This window comes from Leiobunum rupestre, chromosome 2 (genome assembly GCF_980474605.1).
Source record: "Leiobunum rupestre chromosome 2, qqLeiRupe1.1.hap1, whole genome shotgun sequence".
Classification (NCBI taxonomy): Eukaryota; Metazoa; Arthropoda; class Arachnida; order Opiliones; family Sclerosomatidae; genus Leiobunum; species Leiobunum rupestre.
Window position 1 is genome coordinate 57843629 of NC_143385.1, and position 18826 is coordinate 57862454.

General features: G+C 34.3%; 1 long non-coding RNA gene across 1 annotated transcript in view; it reads right to left on the reverse strand.

The window, feature by feature from the left end:
* Positions 1–508: 508 nt before the first annotated feature.
* The window catches only part of LOC149958542 (uncharacterized), a 126052-nt gene continuing 107734 nt past the window's right edge, over positions 509–18826 (reverse strand). The window contains exon 2 of the long non-coding RNA XR_016478299.1: positions 509–612. This is a non-coding gene — a long non-coding RNA (uncharacterized LOC149958542). The remainder of the gene's footprint in view (positions 613–18826) is intronic.

An 18826-nucleotide genomic window follows, 5' to 3' on the forward strand; every position in this document is an offset into this window, starting at 1 on the left:
CCAGATATTTCGGCTTAGCGGAAGTCTCGCGTATTTTAAACACTAGAGGGCTCTGGACTGAGAAAACATAGTGATTACGCAGTAACTAGGAAAATCAGTTGGGTTGTAAATCTCGTTAATTGTCATACTTACCGTTATTATGTTACTTATGATATTATAAATATATTCATTCTTGGCAATCTCAAAATGAAACTTGAACGCTGCAGCTCGAGACTATTGAAATCACAGACGGAATAAAGTGTCTTAAATAGTATCCATGGTTTTAATGGGCCGTTGCGGGTGGCCACGAACAAGAATTTTTACGAAAAAAAAAACTCGAAGCAATTATATAATTTCTGGCGTTTTTATAATTGTTAGCTACCGTGAATTATGACACCGCATTCCGTTCGTTTAAAATGCAATCCGAGTTTTCTCATTATAATAGCTACAACACGAAACAGCGGGTAGACTTAAAATTATAAGGGCATCCCGTCTATAATTAAATATTAATTATTTCGCTTACCATAGTTTTGAAAAAGCTACCAGCGTTTTAAGTGTGGATTATTTTTTCAAATCCATATTAAGAACCAGTAACGAAGCCACTTTGTAATTTGAAAGACATTGAATACTTACCTAGAAATAGAAAAAAATTATTAATTTAAATCTCATGAATAAATTTAAAAAAAGGATAGGCTTAGAGTATAAATACCGCGTTACGCAAGCGCTGTTTTTTTTTTTATAAAATTGATAGTTTCGTGAAAATCATTTTTGTGATACATAGCAATTTGTTTAATTAATTCAAACTTAATTTAGAAGATTTCCCTTCTGTCCATGGAAAATCCCAAAAAAATATGTATTATAAATCAACAAAACCCAAGATAAATCCGTAGATTTCTAAATACAGATTTTAAGACCATAAACCCGTAGATTTCTAAATACAAATTTAAAAACCGTAAATCCGTAGATTTCTAATTACTGATTTGAAATCCATAAACCCGTAGATTTCTAAATACAAATTTAAAAACCCTTAAATCCGTAGATTTCTAATTACTGATTTGAAATCCATAAGCCCGTAGATTTCTAAATACAGATTTTCAATCTATAAATCCGTAGATTTCTTAATACAGATTTTAAATCCATAAATCTGTAGATTTCTTAATACAGATTTTAAATCCATAAATAACAACTAGTTAATTTTCTATAATAACAACTAGTTAATTTTCTATAATAACAACTAGTTAATTTTCAATAATAACAACTAGTTAATTTTCTACAAAAACAACTAGTTAATTTTCTATAAAAACAACTAGTTAATTTTCTATAATAACAACTAGTTAATTTTCTTTAAAAAACAACTAGTTAATTAATTTTCTATAATAACAACTAGTTAATTTTCTTTAAAAAACAACTAGTTAATTTTCTAGAATAACAACTAGTTAATTTTCTAGAATAACAACTAGTTAATTTTCTATAATAACAACTAGTTAATTTTCTATAATAACAACTAGTTAATTTTCTATAATAACAACTACTTAATTTTCTATAATAACAACTAGTTAATTTTCTATAAAAACACCTAGTTAATTTTCTATAATAACAACTAGTTTTTAAATCCATAAATCTGTAGATTTCTTAATACAGATTTTAAATCCATAAATCCGTAGATTTCTTAATACAGATTTTAAATCCATAAATCCGTAGATTTCTTAATACAGATTTTAAATCCATAAATCTGTAGATTTATAAATACAGATTTTAAATCCATAAATCCGTAGATTTCTTAATACAGATTTTAAATCCCTAAATCCGTAGATTTCTTAATACAGATTTTAAATCCATAAATCCTTACTTTTTTAGATTTCTAAATACAGATTTTAAATCCATAAATCCTTACTTTTTTAGATTTCTAAATACAGATTTTAAATCTATTTTAGAAAAAACACCCGAAATTCCACCAAAATTACAAAATAAAGATAAAAAATCCATAAATCCAAAATCAATAAAAATCGATTATTTTATAAAAAAAAATAGTTTGATTTTTGAGAAAAACCACGAATCCAGAAAAAGTCCCCATCATCGCCTGAATTTGTAAGTTTTTTTGTTCTGAACGACCTACTTTTTCTTCTTAGTAAAATATATTATAATGTACCAGTAAATATTTTACTGATAGGTATTGTTGAAAGTTGTAAAAAAAAACTGAGTTTATAGAATTAGTTACAACTATTGAAAAAATCTCCATGTCGTAAAACCGACCGTTATTCAAAAGTGAAGCAACCCAAGCCAAGAAATGTAGACTTAGTATTTCAACTTACGAATAACCAAAAAAAAAATAAGCTGGATGAAGGCAGATAACTTCGGATTAAATCGTACACAAAACTAGAAAACCCTCCATGAAATATCTAAATCCAACAAATACATCAAAATGTAAAAAAATAAAAATAAAAATTTAACCCTTATATTAAAAATAAAATTTATTGCGATTTGCTTATACTGTATTATTCTGTTTATTTTATTGTTGAAAATCAAGTTTGGTATATTTCCAGCATTTACCTCCCCTCTATAAATCAGGATATGGAAGTTTTTGCGCAGGCGGTTTACAAATTTCACGAAGGGTTATCTCTCCTTTGTTTTGGACCACCCTCTCGGTCTCTTGTTTATATCCGGAAAGGGACCATAAATAACATTAGGGTCAAGTAGAACCACTCCGATATATAATACCAGACAAATTTATTACCTTGTTTTATATTTATATTCCAGATCTCAACCTCCAGGAAAAGGAGCAGGTTTCTTCAAATGTGTGAATGTTTAATTAGACCACGTTGAAATTATCATAAAAGGCAAGAATAATTTAATCATATCGAAAATTAATTCGTCGTAATGTAAAAGTACGGACAAAGTACCCCAAAAGGGACTCGTTACCCAGGTATAGGAGCTAAGAATATTTATGTAGACCACTTTGAAATTATCACAAAAAGGAGAATAATTGAATTATATTGGAAATATCATCGTAGAAACATTCGTCATATAAGAAGGACAAAGTACCCCCAGGGGGACTAGTTACTTGTGAATACTTAAATAGACCACGTTTATTATTATCATAAAAAGATTGAATGATTTAATTTATATTGGAAAAATAGTGGTAGAGAAATTTATCGTAACACAAAACCCTGCTACAAGTCAGAGTAGTTGTCAACGATATACCGTCGCCATCTGTTGACACGCAATAAACTTAAATCGGTAAAAAATAAGTCATCGTCTACAGATTTTGAATTTTAGTTTCTTTTCTCCAATTGACGCAATAGCAAGAACATACTTAAATATAGTGAGAACGTATAAGTCGTTTACTGAAGTAAGTACTACCTAGGCGAAACTGAAAAGTAATATATGATAATCTCCTAACTATTTTGATATGGGACCCTTGGAATCGGATCCCATGTTATTTTCAATGGGAAAATTTCCATTTTATGTTGTCAAAAACATTTTTCGTTGCCATAGTAAAACCGTTGCCCATTGAATAAATTCCCTTTAGGATTTTTCAAGTTACATGAAGGTCTACCAATGCCCCGAGTTTGAACAAAATCGGTGTGTAACACCAGGGGTCGTCTCCTTGTAAGTACTACCTAGGCGAAACTGAAAAGTAATATATGATAATCTCCTAACTATTTTGATATTTATGATTAAAAAAATTAAATCGTTAAATTTAGTTTTATTATAAGTGTGAATCGAACATTTCCGTAACTAATTATTCACGTTTTCTCGAAATATAAAAGAAAACGTTGTTAAGACCGATAAAATGAATGATTTCCTTTCTAATTTTTAAATATCATACTTCATTTCAATAGCTGAAAGCAAATTGTCACCATTAAGGCGTTCGGAGCTACACCACTGCCAACTTTTTACATTCAGTTTCAGCAAAAATAGCTCGAAATTGTCCGTAAAAATATTTGCCCAATTGATGCTAATTGGAAAAGTCGAAAGGTTCTATTTCGCTGTATTAATTTTTACTTGGAAGAAATTTATAAATGGATGTGCTACAGTAACTAGTGCCGTTATTTATTCGCGACCAAAACGAGTCTAGGCGGCAAAACGGCATTAGTTTCTCCGAAGTAGCGCCTATAATCTAGCGTCTGCTACGGACAAATTAAAAAGTCATATGAACGTTTTATCTTAAATAAACTTATCAAAATCTAAGCATACGATGTAAATATTATATATAAATGCAAGTATCTTTATTTATTAAGTCAAATTTACTAATAACGACGAGGAATAACTAATAGCGTCTGCTTAAGCCGTTACCTAACTAGGTTTCAATGGCGAACTAAAGGGGGCGTAGCGATAAACAAATAAATAACGCGATAAATATACCGTGTAGCAAGTCCCTATGGAGGTAATTTGTCCATGATAAAAAGCTATTAAAAAAGCACGTGTGGTAGTTTTCAGTCGCAAATAATCCGATAAATGTACAATGTAGCAAGTCCCTATGGAGGTAATTTGTCCATGATAAAAAGCTATTAAAAAAACACGTGTGGTAGTTTTCAGTCACAAATAATGCGATAAATGTACAATGTAGCAAGTCCCTATGGAGGTAATTTCTCCATGATAAAGGTCCGCTATTTAAAAAAAAACGCACGTGTGGAAAAGCGTTTCAAATCGGCGCGTGAAATCGGCGCGCGCTCTCTGGTTTTGCTCACGCGCCCAAACTCCGTATCCAATCGAGCTCGCGCGAGGGGAAGGGGGGGGAGACAGAGGGGTATAAATTTGTCAACAGAGAGAAGAAAGATTCAGTAAGACGGATTTCCTTGACAACACACGTACGTATACAAACGTTAATAGTAACGGAGCAGATAAAAAGCCGCTACAGCGCCATCTATGATTAATGAATAAAAGGAGCGAATCATTAAGGGACTATTTCGGCGTGACCAATAAAATCGATGTCCGGGGCCCATAACCCTCACTTTTTACGGACACGCTGCTGTCTTTGCAATCTGTTCTGCCGAGTTAATTGAATCTGGATTCTTATCTTCGGTCGTAACGACGGGCTTAATTTAGACACGGTTTTTTCTTGACCCAATTAGCTTTGTGGGGCTTCTTTTTGATATGTTTTTATGACGAATTGTCCAGTGCTTCAATTTGTATGGATTTTTCAACTTTAAAAATAAGAAAAGGGATTTTTATTTGAAAAAAGGGAAAAAGGGAAAAAATGGGATTTTCCTATTTTTCTGGAAAACAATGTAAGGCTATTTTTAACAATAGGTACTTTCCGTTTTATTTTGTTTTTGTTTTTTTTGGTTTATTATTTGTCAAGGATTGCAATAATGCAAAAAGGTTTTAACCGCAATTTATTATTTAGAAAGATGTGATAAATATAAAATTGTTGCTTGTCAGCAATTTTTACCTCGGGAAATACGACATATTTCGAGACTTTTGTATACTTGTTGGATGAGGTAAGACTGATGACGAATTAGATTTAACGACAAGATATTACTAAATTTTTAAAACGTGTGCAAACCGAAAATGTGTTTTTTACGGCGAATTCAATTCGCTGGATACTAGGTACGATTTCACTGTATACGATGTCCGTCGGTGGGGTTATATTTAACTCGTATTATGTTAGAAATCAATAAGGATATTTTGAGGGAATTTCTAACATCAAAGAGGGGGAAAAAAGGGAATTTTTTGTTTACCTAATATAGAAAAAGGGAATTTCAAATTTCCCAGAGTGGAAGCACTGGAATTGTCTTACGCTCTCAGGGCAATCCGGGAACGCCCCGAGAGTGGTTAAAATAATTCGCCGTTGTGTATCTTATCGGCGGAGTTAAACGTAGTTTATAGTGCTTCGGGATTTCGGAGTAGGGTAAGGAGAGTAATTCTATGACGTCATTTTACTCCGATTCTGGGGTGGCGAATAGTTGGAGTCGGAGTAAAAACGTTTTTACAAAATGGCTGCCTGTGGCCTTTTTAGGAGATAAATTCTGGCTAGCAGACGACCAAATTTGATTTACTCTCTTGACACCTCCTTTTCATAAGGAGAAAAAATAGTAGCCCTAATACTCCGGAACCAGCGAATAGTTTATGGAATGGAGTAATTCTTATCCCGGAACAGGCGAATAAAACGTTTTAGTGTAAAAAGAGTACACTTTTAGTCCGAGAACAGGCCAAAAGAAACCACCGAGCAGCGTAGGCACACAGTTGGTTCAACGGGGCTCACAGTTAAAAAAAAAAAACAATTGTACAAAGAATCAAACTAGACAAATTGCATTATCAAAATCGCCTGCTAGCTAAGAGCAACAAACACAGCACCCCACTCAAGGAGTACGCAGCCCGTCCAAAGTCGTGCAATTTCTTGTGTACAGTTTTCATTGGACTTGACAAAAATCGCCTGAAAACAGCCAAATCTGCGCTTTATAATAATAGACAAAATAAAACGTATCTATCCAAATACATCACCAACAAAAACCGCTAAGAAAATGACTAAAATTAGATAGCAGACAAATTCATTAATCGTAGTCTTGTCTAGAATCACATCATTTGTAACGCAGTGAATGTTCAAAAGCCCCCAACCCCGAAAGAGACGAGAACCAAATAACATTTAGGGGGAAAGCAGTGGCATGACAAACAAGCATTTGGCACGGTTATATCTTTTAGCGGGTCTTCCAAAAAATTGTCCTCCCTCGTATCAACGCCCGACATTGTTTGGGGTGTTATATTTAACGTCGTCTGCTACAGCGCCGAGCCAAAACCGAGAAAATTCATCACTCAAAAGCGTTTCTTCAACAAGGATGACAAATGGAACATTGTCGACTGAACGTACGTTATACCTATCAACGCCGCGTACTTTACCCGTTTGAGCGGGCTTAGATACGGTGAAAGGTTAGATTGTGACAGTCGTTACGAGGCCAAGAATATGGCGTTAAGTTTACGATTTTTGAGGGTAAAAGTTAAATTTAGAGTTCCCCTCGATGATGAGAAGCTATTCGGGGGGCTATTCATTTGGTTTTACAAGCGCTTGTCTACCCGACCGACAATTATTCTCTTTCGTCGTAGCCTACAATATTTATTGGATTTGGTTTTTTCGGGGTTATTCCGAGAAGGTAGAAGTTGTTTAAATTGGTTCAAATACTTCAATTTTTATGGAAACTTAAAAAAACGTAATTTTGAAATAATCAGGGTTGCCACAGTTTTTTCTCATAAAAATTCCCTGACTTTTCCAGGTTTTTTCCTGACTATCTCCCGAGATTGTCCCTGACTTATTTTGTGGCTAAATTTTGTATTTTTAACCCTAAATTTTAGTAAAGGTTTCCTAATTGCAACCGAAATTAAATTCCCTGACATTTCCCTGATTTTAGACTAACTTTTAAAATTCCCTGACTTTTCCCTGATTTTTAGACCCACATTGAAATTCCCTGACTTTTCCAGGAATTCCAGGTTTTCCAGGTACCGTGGCAACCCTGATAATGGTTGCTCTATGGTTGGAAATAGCAATTGAAGTAAGTTCTATAGACAGGGTTTAACATTGAATATCAACTAAGATTATGGATTTAACTTAATAAATTCCGTCAATTATAAGCTAGAAAATAAATTTAGTTATATTCTTTTATAAAATTCGTCAATAACATCTTACTAAGAAAATTTGTCATAAATGTTATCAATAACGACCAAACTATGTAAAATGTAATTAATCATATTCTATTTTATGTTATCAACAACGAACAAATTAAATAAATTTATCACCAAAGACCCAATTAAATGAAATATCATCAAAAATACCTAAAATAGTTTAAATGTCGTCAATAACGAGCAACATAAACGAAATGTCGTCAATAACGACCAAACTAAACGAAATGTCGTCAATAACGACCAAACTAAACGAAATGTCGTCGATAACGACCAAACTAAACGAAATATCGTCGATAACGACCAAACTAAACGAAATATCGTCGATAACGACCAAACTAAACGAAATGTCGTCGATAACGACCAAACTAAACGAAATATCGTCGATAACGACCAAACTAAACGAAATATCGTCGATAACGACCAAACTAAACGAAATATCGTCGATAACGACCAAACTAAACGAAATATCGTCGATAACGACCAAACTAAACGAAATATCGTCGATAACGACCAAACTAAACGAAATGTCGTCGATAACGACCAAACTAAACGAAATATCGTCAATAACGACCAAACTAAACGAAATGTCGTCGATAACGACCAAACTAAACGAAATGTCGTCGATAACGACCAAACTAAACGAAATGTCGTCGATAAAATGTCCAAACTAAATAAAATGTCGTTATACTACTTAAATTTAGCAAATTAAAGTAGGTACGCCAATAAACATCTTACGGAATGAGCTAATAAAATTCAACTTGGTCTAAAACAACCAAATAACTCTACCCGCATTTTCACCCCAAAAGACGCGAAGCCCCCCAAACCATAAAACCTATAGTTGAAGCACTCGACTAAACACGACAAACACCATTTGAAAAACGAAAACAAAATTCAAATAAAACAAGTTAATCAGGCATCGACTAAACACTGAAACACCCGAAAAACAAGGTGAAAAAAATTTCCCCTCAAAAGACAAGACACAAGCGAAGGATCAAATAAACGCAACTAGACACCCCCGAAATTTCATCAAGTGACCCATCGGTCGAATCACGAGATATCAGCCCAGATTGGCGCGGCCTACTCAGACGGACCAAGTTATTAGTAAGGAAGCTTATAAGCAATCGGGGCCAACGCCATCTCGCGGACGCGTAGATAAGCATCGTTTCCGTTTGTCGTTTTGCGGAGGAGGGCTTCCAAAGGCGGACTTGACACCGCGTATTAGCTTAAACCGGTGAGTGCGGTACGTTTGGCGTTAGCTAGCGTTTACGTTAGCGAAGGTTCCAAGATTTGGTATTTTGGCTCGGGATGTTTCTGGGATGTCGTCGACGACGGTGTATCAAACCGCTTATCGTCGGCGAGGATCGCGGCGGTTCCGTGTCCTCTGGTTTCTTGGCTTCTGGCGCGAGGGAAGCGTTGTCCCTTGTCCAAATGCGTCGAGAAAGCCTCGCGTATAGTGACTAAGGGAGCTTCCAAAATACTTACTCCTCCGTCGGATACCGCGCCGACAGCGACACAGACATATCTCTGTATAGAATGGCTCCCCCGAAGGGCCACGGAGGAATGGCGGGGAGGACATGTCACTAAACGTAGAAGAGCTATTTTCTCATCTTTAGGAGTTTCGGTTCACCCGAGAGGTTGCGTTCGAATCTTTTTGTTTCGACGCGTAATCTTTCAATTGAGATGAAAATAGGAGAGGTCCAATGTAAATTGTGAAAAGTCTAAATCGGTGCAAATTTTCATTGAAATCGGTACAAAGTTTAATCGAAATCTGTGCAAATTTTCATTGAAATCGGTACAAAGTTTAATCGAAATCTGTGCAAATTATTATACAAATCTGATTAAATATTTATCGAAATCTGTGCAAATTATTATCGAAATCTGTTTAAATATTTATCGAAATCTGTCTAAATATTTATCGAACTCTGTCTAAATATTTATCGAACTCTGTCTAAATATTTATCGAAATCTGTCTAAATATTTTTCGAAATCTGTGCAAATATTTATCGAAATCTGTGCAAATATTTATCGAAATCTGTCTAAATATTTATCGAAATCTGTCTAAATATTTATCGAAATCTGTCTAAATATTTATTGAAATATGCCTAAATATTTATCGAAATCTGTGCAAATATTTATCGAAATCTGTTTAAATATTTATCGAAATCTGTGCAAATTTTCACCGAAATCGGTACAAATTTCCACCAAAAAAGGTCTTAAGTTTATCGAAATCGGTGCAAATTTTCTAAATAAACTTCTGCTAAAAAATTCTTTAGTTTAACATTAACCTTTACATTTTTCTAAAACCATTCTAGAAAATAATTAAGTTGTTAATTTTATGATGTAAAAATCGTTTTTGAAACATTCTTGAATACTAACTACCAAGGAACAAAATTGTCTACACATTACATAATCGTTTTTTGACGTAAATTTTTATGGTCATTGTGATTTAAATTAAAAATTTTAACAGCAATAAATGCAGAAAAACGAAGACTAAAATTGGACCGACAAGTGAATAATTTCTTACGTTATTTATTATTAATTTGTTTCTGGCGAGCTTTAGTTATCAATACGTAAATTGTAACGTCGTTGTTAAAGAAATTAAAAAATAACAACCATAAATGCAGAAAAATAGATAACGAAAACCGAGAAATTGAACTTACAAGTGAGGAAATTAATACGCAATTTCTCATATTCTGATGAGCTTCAGTTAACAATACGTAAATTGTAACGTCGTTGTTAAAGAAATTAAAAAAATAACAACCATAAATGCAGAAAAATAGATAACGAAAACCAAGAAATTGAATTTACAAGTGAGGAATTTCCTACTTAATTTATCATATTAATTGGTTTCTGACAAGCTTCAGTTAATTGTAAGGTCTTGGTTAAACAAAATAGAAATTTTGGCAACAATGAATGCAATGAAACAATAAATTAAGTGTGAATAAACAGAGAGAGAGAAAATTTCGTATGATGGGAACTGGGCCAGAACTATCATAGGATCTGTCAGTGGGGTTGATTCAGTCAATGTTTCAACTTCCTAACTGCCGAGTGTCGAAAGAAATCGAATCTCTCAGGGACAGTAAAGCTAAAGAGAAAACATTCCACCACCAACACACACCGCAGAAGCAGTTAGAAACGCGTATAGGAAGTGTCTAAATGCTCGCAAGATAAGAAGGAACAGCACCCTCTAGCGGGTTGCGAAGGAAAATACATTTTTCGATACGCTCAATATACAAACTTTAATACCACTGACGAGTTACATCGGCTACCGAGATTTACTTTCCGTTATAAAACCGACATAGCTTTACGGTTCCGATATTTAAGACGTATTGGGTCGTATCATAAGTAACGTAATAACCGTAAGTATGACACTTCCTATTCTCCCAACACGTTCATTTTGTTACTAGTCGATGCCAATTGAAATTGAAATAATGTTTAATTTACCAAAACAATATTGAATTGTTGAATCTGAAGGTAATAATATTGAATTGAGTCTGAGGGTAACAATACTGAAATGTTCAATTTGAGTGTAATAATATTGAATTGCTCAATCTGAAGGCAATAATATTGAATTGTTCAATCTGAAGGTAATAATATTGAATTGTTGAATCTGAAGGTAATAATATTGAATTGTTGAGTCTGAGGGTAACAATACTGAATGGTTGAATTTGAGTATAATAGTATTGAATTGCTCAATCTGAAGGTAATAATATTGAATTGTTGTGAATCTGAAGGTAATAAAATTGAATTGTTGAATCTGAAGGTAATAATATTAAATGGTTGAATCTGAAGGTAATAATATTGAAATAGAAGGTAGTTATAGTAATAATGATAGTCCCAATATCCTGGCAGTTGCTTTACCAACGACGGAAGATCATTAATCTGAATCGTTGAGTATCATACTTCAGGATGACCATGGGAAATAATAGGAAATTTAGAGCCGAATTATAGGAAAATCTGAGAAAAATAATCAAAATAAAGAAATCGTTTTGTACGCTGCTGTAGCGAAAATATTATAGAAGTACAAGTGCAGAACCACTTTCCCACTTTTTGGCAACCATGTACCATGAATTAAAAATGGTGAACTTATAGGAAAACTATAGGAAAATAGGTGAAATTAATGGAATTTACAAGAATATACAGGGTGTTTCAAAACATGATGCAAAAATTTGCAACAAGCGCAAAACCAAGCAACAGGGACTTTAAATACTGTTTAAGTTTACTTTTTTACACTGGTTACCTCAATTTGTTTACAAAGTCCTTTTTTACCTATCACACGAACCCAAACCTTAATGTTCGCGTTTCCCTGCTGCTTGGTTTTGCGCTTGTTGCAGCCTAATTCCAGGGGCTAGTAGGGCACACTTTGAAGCTCTCTGGCGCTCTTTTCACTCGTCGTTGAAAAATGGGGAAAAACAGGCATACTTCTCAACTCACCCTCTACCACTCCTTCACAATTTGGCACAACGTTTTGAAACGCTTTAGTCCCATTCGACCGAAGGCGGTTTTTGAGGTGTCTTATTCGACCGAATTCCGCCGAAACGTGCGGTTTTTATGTGTCCCATTCGACCGAACGCTTTTATGTGTCCCATTCGACCGAACGCTGCTATATAAATTGGCTTTTGCTATGTTTTCAATTTAGTTACTGAAGTCGTTTGCAATGGAGCGGATAGCTAATAAAGGAGGGTATTTATACATCAATAATAATTATTTATTCCGTCTTAATAAAAAGAAAGATACAAATTGCTATTTTTCTTGCCGAAACGCGATGTGTAAAGTCAAGAAAAGTAACTGAACCAAAACTGAAATAGTAAACTTAACCAACTCTAACCCAACCTAACCTAACCTAACCTAACCTAAACATGGATCTTCGATAGTACATACCTTATGAATAAAATACCAAATCACCCCGCCAATTGGGCTACATTTTAAAATTCTTTCGGTCGAATGGGATTTCGGTCGAATGGGAATAAACGTTTGAAACACGCTGTATAGAAAACTGAGCCAAATATTTGAAATAAATGAAATTTATGGAAAAATTTTAAATATAGAAAGTCAGATCACCCTGATACTTCTAACTATTACATTACTTATGATTATAGCGATAAGAAACCAAATGGGAAAAAATTGTCAGCGTCTCAAGATTTGTGGATGCCAACAAAACGCTTATTAGTCGGGTGGATGATGGATTTCCGAATGGGGGGTGCCCTGCAAAGGGGGCACGTTAGCCCCTGCCCCAACGGATTCGGGAGGGGACCCTCAGATGATCCTGCGAGGCGTCAAAAGCAGTAACAGAAGCTACTCGGATGAAATGTAAACACGGAGCATGTCGCTTTTCGGCGCATGTGGCAAAATAATTAACTTGTTTATAATAAACTATGGGGACCCTCGTTGAACGCCGATGACGTCATTGTTTAACCATTGCCCGTGCTAGGGGCCAAATATAGAGCAAAGGCGGGGACGGCGACGTCACAGACTGACAGTGCCCTTAGCAGCGTATAACTCCCCTCAAAATAGAAATGCACCGTAGCGTTGATTGAAAATAAACATACAAATGTTTTTGGGTGAAAAACATTCTACTTATGCTTCTACGCGAGTGTTTGTCAATTACCAGTAACGCCATCTATAAATTAATTAAGGTTGGCCCAAAATATCTCTGAAGCAAAACAAAATTACTAAAATAACGTAACTCGAAAACTCCAGTTTAATTCAATGAATATAAATAAACCTATAATAGTAAAAAAGACTAACAACGTTTGGGGAAACTAAAATATATTTATTTAATAAGTTAAACTAGTGTTGTGAGTCGGACAATTTTCCAGAAAATGACCGAAGTCTTTTTGCCGGAAAATTTTCCATATTTTTCCGAAAAAAAAATTTAAAAAGTTTTAATTCCATGATTAGTCTAGTATAGTTTGCAAATTTAAATAAAGCGGCATTTTCGCCTAATTTCTTCAAATCTAAAAGTAAAACTTAACCTCTAGACTAGTTTAAACTGATTAATAATGTAGTATGTTTACTGTTATTAGACATTTTATATCGATAAAAAGTTAAAAAATAAAAAACCTTAAAAAGAAATTTATGCTTCAATTTTTTTCCGATTTACGGTTACTACACCAAAAATACACTATACAAAAAAATTATCATATCTTTTATTCCAAATTACGAAGAAGCTAATTATTAACTTAAAAAGCATTTATTTTATATGAAATTTCTTTTTAAAATATTTTTAAAATATACATCAAGTATGTATTTATTTTCAGAGAATTATTTAAGAAAATAAATCAATAATTTGATTGACTTGAAGCCTCTTATTATTGACAAATTCACTAATAATTTGCATGTAGCGATAATGCAAAATTTCTACTTTCAATTTAGTTCACTCCAGACCTACTTTCGTACCTTGTCATAAATACATTGAAGTTTTAAATCACGGGATTTAATCGCAATAAGCGAGTTTCAATAATCGTACCGGCATATGTGGGCTTTAAAAATAACTATTAGGTCTAAAGGGGAGACGTCATAGGTCACAGAGGTCACGCTGGGGTATGCTTTTCGCCGAACTGCGCGTGTGACACATATGATTGAAACTCACTTACACTGAATAGCTAAAATTCCAGCCGTTAATGTTCTACTAAATAAGACTACAATATATTTTTAAACCGGTCTTATTTTGATACTATAAATCTGTGAAATATCCTATAGATTTCAGTTAGTATTTGTCTCCCGAATTCTTAAATAAACTATCGCTTAATCGGTTGCCGATAATTTTGATCCAAAATAATCGTCAACTCCTTATAAAAGATTTGCTCTTCTGAATTTTTTGAAATCATTATTCCGTTACTGTATTTATATTATAATTATCAGAATATGATACATTTTAGTCCTATATTTTTCTACAATATAAAACGTCATGTCATTGAAAAATATAATAATATTTTTCCTACAAGAAATTTTTCCTACAAGAAATTTTTATTTCTGTGAATTAAACGACCTTGGCTCTAACAGTTTTTATTTTATTGTAACATTTAAGGTGTTGTCGACTAAAAAGCTTGTTCATTGTTTTGAGAAGAAACAATTTAGCGAAGTCGGATCAAATTTAACTCAATTGTTCCGGCGATTTTGGTCGATTGAAAGTCGACACTTTGTTTCCAATGCAATGTCAATATTTGTCGCGCTCAATCGAGGCCTCCAAATTACAGATCTCCCTTCGCCGCCTTTTGTAGTTTGCCGCCCGGCTTCGTTTTATTCCCCCTCCCCTCCCGTTGCGTTCGGTTCTCAATGATAGACATTTCAATTGTGTCATTTTGTCACTAATTCTCTGGAAAATAGCTATTTCCCGAAAGAACTACTAACGCCCATAACAGCTTTTGAAAGAGGGGCCCATTTTTAAATCAAATTAGTGAACTTTCACTCCATATTTTTGTTACAAATGTGACTTAGTATTTAAAAATTATTTTGGTGCTATGTAAAATTAATATTATACAGGGTGTTTTTCAAAAGGTTATGTAAAAATTTGAAGGAGTTGTAGGGGGTGAGTTGAGAAGTATGCCTGTTTTTCTACCATTTTCCTACGATGAGTTAATAGAGCGCCAGAGAGCTTCAAAGTGTGGCCTACTACATCCTGGAAGTAGGCTGCACCAAGCGCAAAACCAAGCAGCAGGGAAACGCGAACATTAAGGTTTGGGTTCGTGTGATAGGTGAAAAAGGACTTTGTAAACAAATCGAGGTAACCAGCGTAAAAAGTAAACTTAAACAGTATTTAAAATCCCTGCTGCTTGGTTTTGCGATCGTTGCAGCCTACTTCCAGGGGCTAGTAGGCCACACTTTGAAGCTCTCTGGCGCTCTTTTAACTCATCGTAGGAAAATGGGGAAAAGACAGGCATACTTCTCAACTCACCCCCTACAACTCCTTCAAATTTTTGTATAACCTTTTCGAACACCCTGTATACCTTTATCCCTTATTTTTACAAATACGACGTTCTATTAACAGTATTAATAAAATACTAAGTAAAGTAATTATGTTTTTTATCCTAATTTTTACAAATACGACGTTCTATTAACAGTATTAATAAAATACTAAGTAAAATAATTATGTTTTTAATCCTAATTTTTACAAATACGACGTTCTATTAACAGTATTAATAAAATCCTAAGTAAAATAATTATGTTTTTAATCCTAATTTTAACAAATATGTTTTAGTTAACACTTTCCAAAAACACACGAATATTTTCCAGTGTCGTGTACTAGTGCGCGATACTTTGCTCAAACAGTTTGCTTTCGGCGCAACAGTAAATTTAAGTGATATAATTTATCACTGGGGTACTTCGGGACTTAAATATTTTGGAGCGTATCACTTGGAAAAAATCTTTTGAATTTTTCTTGCATAAGCTGGTATCTTTCAAAATTTTGAGCTCGTGACAGAATATATTTTTTTTTCAGATAAATAGGGTGGGGATAGAGCCTTCACTTTATCGAATTCTGGGGTAAAACCTTTTAAAACGAGATAAATATAAGACTAGTAAAAAGCGTAACCTCTTAAACTAAGTCTTACGAAGAATGCATCGTCTTATCTGTGGCCTTATGTCGTTTTTGTCTTAAAAGCCGTGTACGACTTCTTACGCCGAATGTTAAAACCAATCTTATTTCACATTCCTTAAGCCACTTTTAGTTCTCAGTGATAAAACTATTTTCAGATTTTGACATTCAATTTAGTTGGGCATATACACACCGGAAGCGATCCTGAAATTTTAAATAGTTGCGCCCAAGCCCATACCGTAAAGCTATCTTTAAATCTAAAATGTTGGTACCACTTCTATACACCCAAAACGATTTTGAAATCTGAAATAGTTAGGCCAAGCCGTTATTATTTATTGTACCGCCATCAGTTTTTCTTGCACAAGTAGCTAGATATATTTCTTAATTAAGAATCTTTTGTCATCAACAAAAAAAGATGACTTAATACAAAATTATCTTCATTTGGAAATTGTTTGGAGTATATTTAAACTTGTAAATAAAATTATACCATGAAGTAGCAGAACTTTGTTTTAAATTCTTTAATTAGTATTGTTTTAATAAGTTTCTTATTTTGGCTAAGATCAAAGTGTGGAATCTTTTCACATTATTAAAAAAGATGACTTAATACAAAATTATCTTCTTTTGAAATTGTTTTTTAAGTTTCTTATTTCGACTAAGATCAAAGTGTAGTATCTTTTAGCATTACCAAAAAAGATGACTTAATACAAAATTATCTTCATTTGGAAATTTTTTAATAAGTTTCTTAGTTTTTGTAAGATCAAAGTGTAGTATTTTTTCACATTACGAAATTAAATAAATTCGTAGCATTAGCAAAGACCATCCCCCTCTGGGACGACTCAGTGAAAAGGAAAGAGAGTCGACCCTTCAAAGCCTCTGTACCCCTCAGATACCCGTAGCTTGAACCCACGCGTTCTGGGGATAAAACGCGTTGGGTAAAAATTTAGAAACATCAAAAAATCAAAATAAGTGAACAAAATAAATCCAAATATGACAGCGCATTTTTATATTTTCTGTTAAAAGAATTTTCGCCCCAATAAATTTATCTAGAAAATGAGGGAATAGAAAAACTAAAAGCTTATATAGAAGAAAAATATTTCACATTTTACATATTTCTTATGATTCTTAGACATTTCGGTAGAGGATTACAAATATCTAAAAAATAATATAAAATTTTGTTAAATATTACAGATTGGTTTTAATAACGAATATTTTGTGTAAAAACTATTTTATTGGAATTTCTAAATAGTTTTATTTTGTAATTTTGAAATTCCACGATTTTCCCAGCTTTCCGCTGACCATCTAACATCAATTGACCAATCACGGTACTTCGTCCAGAAATACCTTCAAACCGGTATTAAATTTTATAACTACACCTAACCTAGGAGCCAGTGGCGTAGCTGAGAACTCAGAGGGCCCCCCACAAAAATCTCTATGAGGCCCCCCTTTTTAATTTTTTTATGGGTAGCGGGGCCCCCTTGAAGCTCGAGTCCCCCCCCCGCACCGCGGTCCCTGCGGACCATCAGCTACGCCACTGCTAGGAGCAACAAACACAACACCCCACACAAGGAGAACGCAACCCGTCAAAAGTCGTGCATTTTCTTGTGTACATTTTGCATTGGTTAAACGATTTAGCACCTGCTGCCGTCGGAAGGGGAAAATTCGGAAATTGTCTTTCCCCCTTCCGCAGCCTTAAGGCTCACCCAACGAAATTTGTACACAACACTGCCTTATCGTGTTTAAAGGCTGGCTGCGTTCTCCTTAGGTGTGTTGCTCCTAGGCCTAACATTTGAAATATAACTCCATTTTTAATTGAAAATTAATGCTTAATTGATAAATATTATACCGTCATGACTATAGTGGCTTCATTAATTTCTCAGATAACAGTTAGAAAATTCGCGACCGAAACGAGTCTAGATGGCGTAACGGCGCTAGCTTCACCAAGGTAACGCCTAAGATCTAGCGTCTGCTACAGACAAATGAAAAAATCATAAGAACTTTTTTTCTTAAATAAACTTATCAAAATCTAAGCAAGCGATGCACAAATTATATTAAAATGCAAGTATCATTATTTATAAAGTCAAATTTACGAATAACGATGAGGAAAAAACTAATAGCGTCTGCTTTAGCCATTACCTAACTAGGTTTCAATGGCGAACCAAAGGGGGCGTAGCGATAGTTTTCGGTCGCGAATCGATTTGATTTATTATTAGGAGGGGGAGCATACTATCAAGGTGGGGTGGCGGAGTGTTTAGCACTTTCGCCTCGCAGCAAGAGGAGTTGGGTTCGATCCCGGTTTGTGGGACTGGGTGAAAACTCGCATTAAGTCCTTCTGCGTTGAGTTTGCAAGTTATTTCCCCGCTGGTTGAAGGGGTTTCCCGTCCCGTAAAAACTTGTAAAGGTTAACGGTAATAGTTAGCGTAGGGAGCTGTTTGCTCGCGTGGCTTGAAGGGCTCGCCACCACCCTCCTACGCATTGTAACCCGGCCACCTGAATTAATGGCTTTAAAAGTCGCTTGATAACTTAGGCCTAAGGCGGTGCTTTGGGAATTAGCCTAGCTGATTATTATTATACATGATCTCTAGGCTAATACCCAAGTCACAACAATAGACCTAAGTCATCTAGCGACATTCAATACTATATATTTCAGTTTGCCAGGTTACAATGCACGCGCAATTACGTCAACTTGAACAAGCT